This window comes from Equus asinus, chromosome 10, assembly GCF_041296235.1.
Source record: "Equus asinus isolate D_3611 breed Donkey chromosome 10, EquAss-T2T_v2, whole genome shotgun sequence".
Taxonomy (NCBI): domain Eukaryota; kingdom Metazoa; phylum Chordata; class Mammalia; order Perissodactyla; family Equidae; genus Equus; species Equus asinus.
In genome coordinates this window covers 55552140-55561328 of record NC_091799.1, presented here as the reverse complement: position 1 = coordinate 55561328, position 9189 = coordinate 55552140, and positions in this window count along the sequence as shown.

Here is a 9189-nt window from a genome sequence, read left to right as displayed (position 1 = left end):
AGTTCTGCTCATGTCGTTTGATGTATTTTAAAGCTATGTAAGTGGAAACAGAAATATTTTTGATGGCGATATCTCCCGTTGCATTGGTATCTCTTTATCTCTAATGATGCTTCTTGTCTTCAGCTTGCTCTGATATTAGAAGAGCTTTGCCAGCCTTCTTCTGGTTAAAGCCTACATTTATATCATTTTTCCATCCTTTCCATTTCAGTCTTCCAATGTCTTTGTGTTAAAAGTATGACTCTTACAAGCAACAAAATTTGATTTCGTGTCTTTTTCTTTGAAACATATCTGATAACCTTACTCTTTTATATGGGGTTTTTAGTCCACTTACATTAATGTAATTACTGATACGTTTCGGTTTATTTCTACCATCTCACTCCATATTTTCTATTTAGCCAACCTCTTTATTCCTTTTTTCCTCTTTTTTCCCTTCTTTTGGATATCTAGCTTTTTCAACATTCCATTTTTTTCTCCTATTAATTTGTTAATTATACATTTCTTACTCTTTTCACAGGGTTAATTTCTTTAGAGATTATAACATGTATTAGTACTTTAGTCAAGAACTCATTATGACTTTTTTTTTGAGGAAGATTAGCCCTGAGCTAACATCCATGCCCACCTTCCTCTACTTTATACGTGGGACGCCTACCACAGCATGACTTTTGCCAAACAGTGCCATGTCCACACCCGGGAATCGTGGGCTGCCGAGAATCGGAACGTGTGAACTTAACCTCTGCACCACTAGGCCGGCACCTAATTATTACTTTTAACAATTGCCAAATATGGCTAGACCTTTAAACTCCATTTGCCACTCCCTCAAACTCTCACATTATTGTTTTCATAAGTTTTAGTTGTACATATACTTTAAATTCCACAGAACATTAAAATGATTATTCTATAGCTTCAGTATTCATCGTAACTGCACGTAATTGTTCTTTGGTGTTCATGCCCGCCTTTGCTTCTTTCATTCTGGGAGAATATCTCCTCTCCTTGAGGAACTTTGGCTAGTTTTTCCTTTAGTGCAGACCTGATAGTAGCGACCGTGCACATTTTTTTCCCTTAAACCATCTTTATTTGGCTTTCTTTCTGGAAGTATGGTGTTTTTACTGGCTATGGATTTGTAAGTTGGCAATGATTTAATTTCAGCACTTGAAAGATGTCATTTCATTGTGTTCTGCCTTCCATCATTTCTGTTGAGAAGTCAGCTCTCACAGTCTTATAAAATGCTCCCTAAAGTACTATGTCTTCTTTTCTTTTGGTGTTTTTATTTTCAATGTTTCTCTTCGTCTCAGCTGTTCAATATTTTGGCCATGATGTTCTCAGGTGGCTTTGTTTCTTTTGTGTGTGTGTGTGTGAGGAAGATTGTCCCTGAGCTAACATCTGTGCCAATCTTCCTCTATTTTTTTTACGTGGGATGCTGCACAGCAAGCCATGCTGTGTCCACACCTGGATCTGAACCCATGAACCCCAGGCCACCAAAGGGGAGCACGCAAACTCAAACATTACGTCCCTGGGCCAACCCCTCAGGTGGCTTTGTTTCTGTTTATCCTTCTTAAAGCTTGCCAAGCTTCTTAAACCTGGGGTTGATGTCTTTCATGTGTTCTGGACAATTCTTGGCTATTATCTCTTTGAATAATGCCAACATTGCATTTTCTCCCTTCTCTCCTGAAACTTTAGTTACACAGATGAGAAGGTCACTCACCTAAGATTAACTTTCCCTTTTTCTCCATTTATATTTCTCTAAGCTTCTGTTTTTGTATCTTCCATTTTCTCATCCTCAAGCTCACTAATCCTGTCTTTCTCTATCTAATCTGCTGCAAATCCCATCTGGTGAGTTCAAAACTTCAGATATTGTATGTTTCATTTCTAGAAGTCCCATTTTATTATTTTTTTCTTAACGAGTGGCACCTGCGCTAACTGTTGCCAATATTTTCTTTTTTTCTGCTTTTTCTCCCCAAATATCCACAGTACCTAGTCATATATTTTAGTTGTGGGTCTTTCTAGTTGTGGCATGTGGGACGCCGCCTCAGGATGGCTTCATGAGTGGTGCCATGCTGTACCCAGGGTCCGAACCAGCAAAACCCTGGGCCACTGAAGCAGAGCACGCAAACTTAACCACCAGACCTTGAAGCTGGCCCCTTATTTTATTTTTATACATTTCAATTCTCTGGTGAAATCCTCTGTCCCTTCAAATATTTTGCCCATTTTCTGAAACATATCAATATTAATATTAATTTTTTTTTCTGCTATTACCAACATCAGGATCATTTGCAGGTGGGCTCCAGTTCTCTGGAACCCTCTCTCCTTCTTGCTTACCAGTCTTGAATTCTTACCTTTTTGGAAGTCTAGACAGTCTCATTCTGTCCCAGACATTGTGTACAACATATCCTTCTTTTTGGTTGATATTATCTTCCACCCAGGACAGTTTACCCTTTTCCTCAGTTCAGCAGACACTACAAGAGCCTTGCCACCTCAATTCAATCAGGATCGACCTGGGTCAGCACAAGGGCACAGTTCTCGTAAGATTCAGTCATCTGAGCTGTGACCTCCTCAGTTTAGAGGTTTCAGCTGAGAGCCTGCCAGTTCTTCTCAGTCCTGAAAGATCCTGGGAGATTTGGGTTCTGCCTTTCAGAGGTTCTCAGTCTCCTGCCTTGTGCAGCTGTGGGTCTCTCAGTCATTTCTGCTTCTGTCTCTCTGCCCTAAGGTACTTTTGCTTTCTCTTCCAAGTCTTAAACCTTTCCTCTTTCCACCCTAACCTTTTTGCCTGACCCTTCCTTCTCTCATCTTGTCCATCATAAAACACTCTGCCTGGTTCCTTGCACTCACCTCTCAGATGGGTCAGGACAGAATAGTCTGAGTTAAGTAATTCAAGACAGAGGCAGCTGTTAGAAACATTGAATGTGGCAGGGTGAATCACCCACATGCCCTCCTCCCTCAGGAACCCACTCTTTCTGCTACAACCTTGTTGCCCTGTCTCTGGATAGGCCTGGGTAGCCCCAGTTCCTGGCCCTGGGATAGTTTGATGATGAGCTCTCTTGTGCCATGGTGGCAAGAGCCACAGGGCAGAGCACCATTATCTAGGGATCAAGATGAACCCAGGAGCTGAGGCCCAGGAAGAGAGACTGAGGACCTGAAGGAGAAGCAGAGGCACCTCAGACAGACTCTGGAAAGATCATGGGTCAGCGGGGTCAGGGCTTGGATAAGTGAGGCAGGGACAGGGGAGCGTGGGTCCAAGTCTGGTCCCTGCCCTGTTCGTCCTGCAGCTGAGGGAAGGCGGGACACAGAAAGTCTGGAATTGCACAGAGGGATGAAGCCCTCCTGAGACTGTACCAGGTACCTCACAATGGATGAAGGAGGAGACATGCCCCTCTGGGCTGGAGTCCCATTCAGTGGAGAGGTTCAGGGACAGTGAGGCGACAGGTCACTCACTGCTTGTGGTGGGCCAGGCCTTCACTCTCTCCAGGTCACACTGGGCTGTGAGCTCCAGGAAGACCTCAACACTAGAGGCTTCTGGTGCTTGGGCTATAATGGGCAGGACTTCCTCGCTTTCATCCCAGAGACCCTCACATGGATGGTGGCTGCACCGTCAGCCCAGTGCATCAAGAAGCTCTGGGAGACCCAAGGCCCCAGGGCTGATCTGGTTAAGATTTTCCCATGTGTGACTTGTCCTGCACAACTCTGGAGATACCTGGCCTCCTGGAGGGGCTTCCTGGAGAATTCAGGTACTGACCCTGGCAGGAGAGTCCATGAACTGAGTCCTCCCCTGGTTCCTACAAGGAAGAGAACTTCCCTGTTGTTCTCTGAGTGGGTGTCCTGCTCTGCCTTTAGGTTGGGTGCTGAGTTCTGACCAAATATTGGAGGATGCACACCCATGTGAGTGGGTGAGGGATCTCCTCTGGACCCATTGCTGGTCCATCAGCTGGAGAAGCAGAGAGTCCCCAGATGTGGGCCCAGATCTCAGACCTCAGGGCATAGGCAGACAGGAGAGGGAAACTTTTTCTCTGTAAGACCCTCATTCCCTGGGATGAGGACTTTGAGGAGAGGAGGCATCTAAGTTTGAACTGCTTGGTGGAGGTTCTAAGATAGGGCCAACCTGGCTGGGAGGTAAGAGAGAACAGAATATTCCAGCTCTGGAGCGAGGGTCACATATTCAAACCCAAACCACCCAGAATCATATTATGAGGGTAATTCCACTTTTGTTCTGCTTGTTATTATAGAAGAGTCCAGTTTAAAATTTCCTCCTTGCCTAAGTCTTGTGATAGAAAAAAAACGAAAGAGTTTTGGGATACTGATGTGTGTGGGAGGAGGATGAAAACACCTATAATCAGCCAGAGGTCCCCAGAGGAATGCAAGGCCCAGGACAAAAAGATCAGCGCTGCAGAGTCAGCTGTCCTTCCTTGTGGACAGTCCTCCCATTGCCCCCTGGAGCATGTGAAACCAATTTTGCCATGGAAGAAGGAGGTACATCACACGTAGAGCAGATTCTCACCCCACCGTAGACCAGAGCAGCCCCTCTGTTCCATTACTACCTACAAATTCTTCCACACTGTGTGCCAAGCATCCTCAGGTGGATCCGCTGGTCCCTGGGAGCAGGAGTTCATCTCCTCTCAGGTTTTCCAGGTGGGCAAGAGCCTGACACCCTCATAGGGTCCTGGGACCATTGAGGCAGTGTGAGTGCCTCCCACAGTCTTCTCTCCACTGGGGACAGAGCCTCCCTGGAGGGGGCCTGGGCCAATGTGCATGGGTGATTTCTCAGGGCTGACTGGTTCCCGCTCTTGGTTTCCCTTCAGTGTAAGGAGGGAGGGTCCTCGGCCTCACTGCACTCTTCCTTGCCTCCCCCAGACCCCCTGTTGGTGACCATGACTCACAGTAAGAACCCAATGGGCACAGTCACCCTGAAGTCCTGGGCTTTTAGCTTCTATCCTCAGGGTGCCACCCTAACCTGTCTTTGGCATGGGGAGCTTGTGCACCAGGGCACCTTTGGGCCTGGACCCATCCTGCCCAGTGGGGATGGGACCTATGAGATCTGGGTGGCCACTCAGATTCTCCCTGGAGAGGAGCAGAGGTTCACTTTGCCACATGGGACACTGCAGGCTGAACATCACGTTCCCTGTAGTATTTGGTGAGTACCTGTGGTAGCCCTCAGGGTCCAGGGAGCTGGAGGCAGAGTCAGTGTAGGAACCTCATATGAATAAGGGGCCACTGGTCATAACTGCAGCCCATTTCACGGTGGCCTCCAGGGCATCAAGATCAGAGCACTGTCTGTGCAGCTGCTCCTACTGCTGCTCCTCTCACTGTGTCCTGTTGCTGCTGTACTGTATTTGGTGGTGACCGATGCCTAAACAAGGAAGGACATGGGATGTAAGAGTCCAGGTGAAAAGCACATGGGACAGTGAGGAGGACAGATCTGATTTTTCTCTGGGTGGTGAGTGGAGACAGCTCTCTTCTGTTAAAAACAAGGCAACGGGTCCCAAACGGAGTCACTTATGCTAAGTCCCACCTCACCAAAGCAAGACTTAAATTAATTGCAGATTTGGCTCTCCCAGAAATGGAATCTTAAACCTATCAATCAGAAATTGCCTGATCAGCATTAGTTAGGTAATCTACCTGGTAGACCCCTGCCATCCCCTAAAAGGGAAAGTGACCGTGCAATAACCAACCTGCCTTTTTGCCTAGTGTAACTTCCTCTTTCCTGCTCCCTTCTGCCTTTAAAATGTCTTCTCTTAAATAACTCTTTGGAGCTCCTTTCCATCTGCTAGACTGGGTGCTGCCCGGTTCATAAATCATTGAATGAAGCCAATAATATCTTTAAACTGTACTCAGTTGAATTTTGTTTTTTAACATTTCTTTCCTCCAGGAGAAGCATAGACAAGCCCTATTCCTGCTTACAGGATGAGGGGACCAGGTCAGCATTATGAAAAGTGGTCCAAAAAAACCCTAAAAAACAAGCATTTTTCCTGCCTTTCACATAAGAATTGGACCTCAGGATATACACTTAGTTGAGAAAAAGAGGCATTTCTTTATAGAAGTAGTCCAAATAATAAAGATGGGGGGAAATGGCAGAATTAGATTGTTACCACTTTGTGACCATAGTGAATGAATGGATCTGAGCAGAAACCATCAATGGCTGCCAACATTGCCTCTTGGGAGACAACTGGATGTTGTGTGCCCCCTGGTGAAAGTCCAGGGTACTACTCCTGATGTCACCACCAATTTAATGGAAACGGGAGGCAGAGAGAACCACATCCAAATGCGCGGTGGACAGACCCTTGGCCAAGACACAGTCTTTGTGAAAAACTACAGGACAAACCACCTTGTTTCTTCACCAAATAAACTGCCAGGAAACAAACGAAAAAGATGGAGCGGGAACTGATAGCCTTAACAGGTGTTTAGGAGACATATCAATTGATTGCAATGTCTGGACATAATTTGGGGTTTTTTGGGGTTGTTTTTTTTTATTTTAATTTTTTTGCTTTTATTGAGATATAATTGACATACAGCACTGTATCAGTTTAAGGTGTACAGCATAATGATCTGACTTACATTTATTGTGAAACGGTTACCACAGTAAGCTCAGTTACATCCATCGTCTTACATGGATACCAAAGGAGGAAAAAGAAAAAAAAAAGTCTTCATGATGAGAACTTTTAGGATCTACTTATTCTTTTAGCAACCTTCAAATACAGCATCCAGCAGTATTAACTATAGTCAACCTGTTGTACATTACAACCCCAGGACTTACCTGTCTTATAACTGGAAGTTTGTAGCTTTTGACCACCTGCATCCAATTCTCCCACCTCCCTGCCTGGACCTAATTTGGATTTTGATTCTAACTAATAGACTACCAAGGAGAGAGGCTTTTAGGAAAAACCAACCCCGTCAGCACCTTATCTTGAACTTCCAGCCTCCAGAACTGTGAGGAAATAAGTTTCTGCTGTTTAAGATGCCCAGCCTGTGGTATTGTGTTATGGCAGCTCTAGCAAGCTAACACAGAAGGGAAAATGGAAAAGAAACAGGGGAACCACAAACAGAGATGGAGGCAGGAGGCAGCACTGCAGGCGGGGGGAGACGACAGTGTCCCATGCAGAATGGGGCTGGCTTGAGACTTGCAAAAATACCGCGGGACATGAAATTCCCCAGAACCCAGGAGACCAGTGGGACCCCCTGAGGGCAGACTCCTGGGGAAGAGCAGGCTCTGCAGAGAGGCCTCTCATCTGGATCCCAGAGGACTGAGCGACCTCCTCGTCCCTCAGTTTTCTCCTCTGGAAAGCAGAGATCACATGGAACCTACTAAAGGGCTCGAAGTGAATGTGTTTTGAAGGGCACTTAGTACATAGTCACTCCCTGAACGTATGTGATAAATGCCTCCACTCCCTTCAGGGGATGGAGGATGACAGGCAGCACAGGATTTAGGAAGTCTACCACTCAAAGACTTGACCAGAGACAAGACCCTCCTACAATTGTCAGGCATGAGGGCACCATCATGGTTGTAAGTCATGTTCTTGACAACCACAATGGAGACCCCAGGCCCTGGGGAAGGAGCAGTGGACTGAAGAGGTGCCACCCTCACTTGATGTCAATAATAACACCTCGATGGCATCTCAGTTACCTCCTGCTGCATAACAATCCACCCTACACTTAGTGCTCACAAACAACCACTTTGATCGTTTCTCAGAGAGTCACAGCTAAAAGGTTAGTGAATCCGGGAATGGGGAAGGCTTTGGGCCAGGGTTCACCAGCTCATTTGCTAAGAGCCACTGACTTACAGTCAAACCTTCCCCCCAAAAGAGTTCAGGTCTTATAATCTCGGTCCCAGGCATCTCTGGGGAGGCTGTAGGTAGGCTGAGCTCCAGGCCTGGTTGTCTCTACCAAAAAGTGGGTGGGGTCAGGGTGCAAAAGAGAAGAAGGTTCCCCAAGGCAGGATTTGGTCTGGCATCTCCAGGGTGGGAGGAACCTGATCTCTCAGGGCAGCTAAGTCAGGCCCTGAGGGCAGAAAAGAGGAAGGAGATCAGGACAGGACAAGGCAGAGGATCTTAGAGGCTGTGCTAGTGGAAAGGCAGCATGGGCCAGGCCAGGGCTCCGTGGACACTGAGAGCCACTAAACTGACAGTGATGAGGCTTTAAAGTGAGATAACCCTAAGCTTGAAACCTGTCCCTGCACCTCCATAGAGGTACCAAGAAGCTATTTTCAGGTAGTACTTTCCACCTCTGTGTAATAAGGACAAAGACTCCATTTTTGATGCTAGAGACTGACGGGTTCAACCCATCACCTCCCATTTCTACTCCACATGGCCAGACCTATAAAAGAGCCAACACCCTTTCTCCCTTGACACCAGCAGGAAGTTCCAACCACATAAACCTATCACACATCCAGGAACTCTCACTCTGACCTCGTCCTAACCTAAAGAAAGGCCAAAGCCACCCACCTCACTTCACTTGGACTTCCCTCCAGACTGATCACGAGCTCTGCTCCTTGGGGAGTCCAGTTGCTGTTTCCTGCATGTGTGATCAATTTTATTTCATACATGATGGTGCCTGTGTGTCATTCACCCCACATCAATATAGATCTCTAGGCAGGGGCTGCCCGACCTCCAACAGGAGATGCTAGACATCCAAATAAAACATTCCAACAACTAGCTGCCTCTTCATCCCCCATCCCAGCCCTGCCCACTCTGGTTGTCACCATTCAGGGACAAGTTGGCCATCTGTACTGGTCCTAGAGTTCTATGAGGACAAGGAGCAGTACTGCCATGGTCACCACCTTGTGCCCACTTGTTGGAGACTCTGTCTCTTCCCCTGCAGAGGATGCTTAGGGTCTCACAGGAAATAAGAGTATCCCCAACCCCCACTGGTCATGTTCTCTCCCCCTGGGTCCCAGGATACAAGGAAGACCCTGACAGGAGGCCCCACTACAGGTCACAGACATGGTCTGGACTGGCTCCCTGACTCCCAGCCCTCCTCCACCAGTCCCTGGCCAGCGCCTCAGACACTCCTGGAGAAGCCACAGGTAATATGTTCCCACAGCCTCTGCATGGTATCAGCAGATCTGTGCTTCTGGAATGTGAAACAAAGAAGGAAATTGACATTTCTTCCTGTTACCGGCTTCCCCAATAGCTTCCGCTTTTGTCCCAGGAGCAAACAGACTGAATCTTCCTCCTGGAATCATGAGATTGTTATTTCTATCAGTTC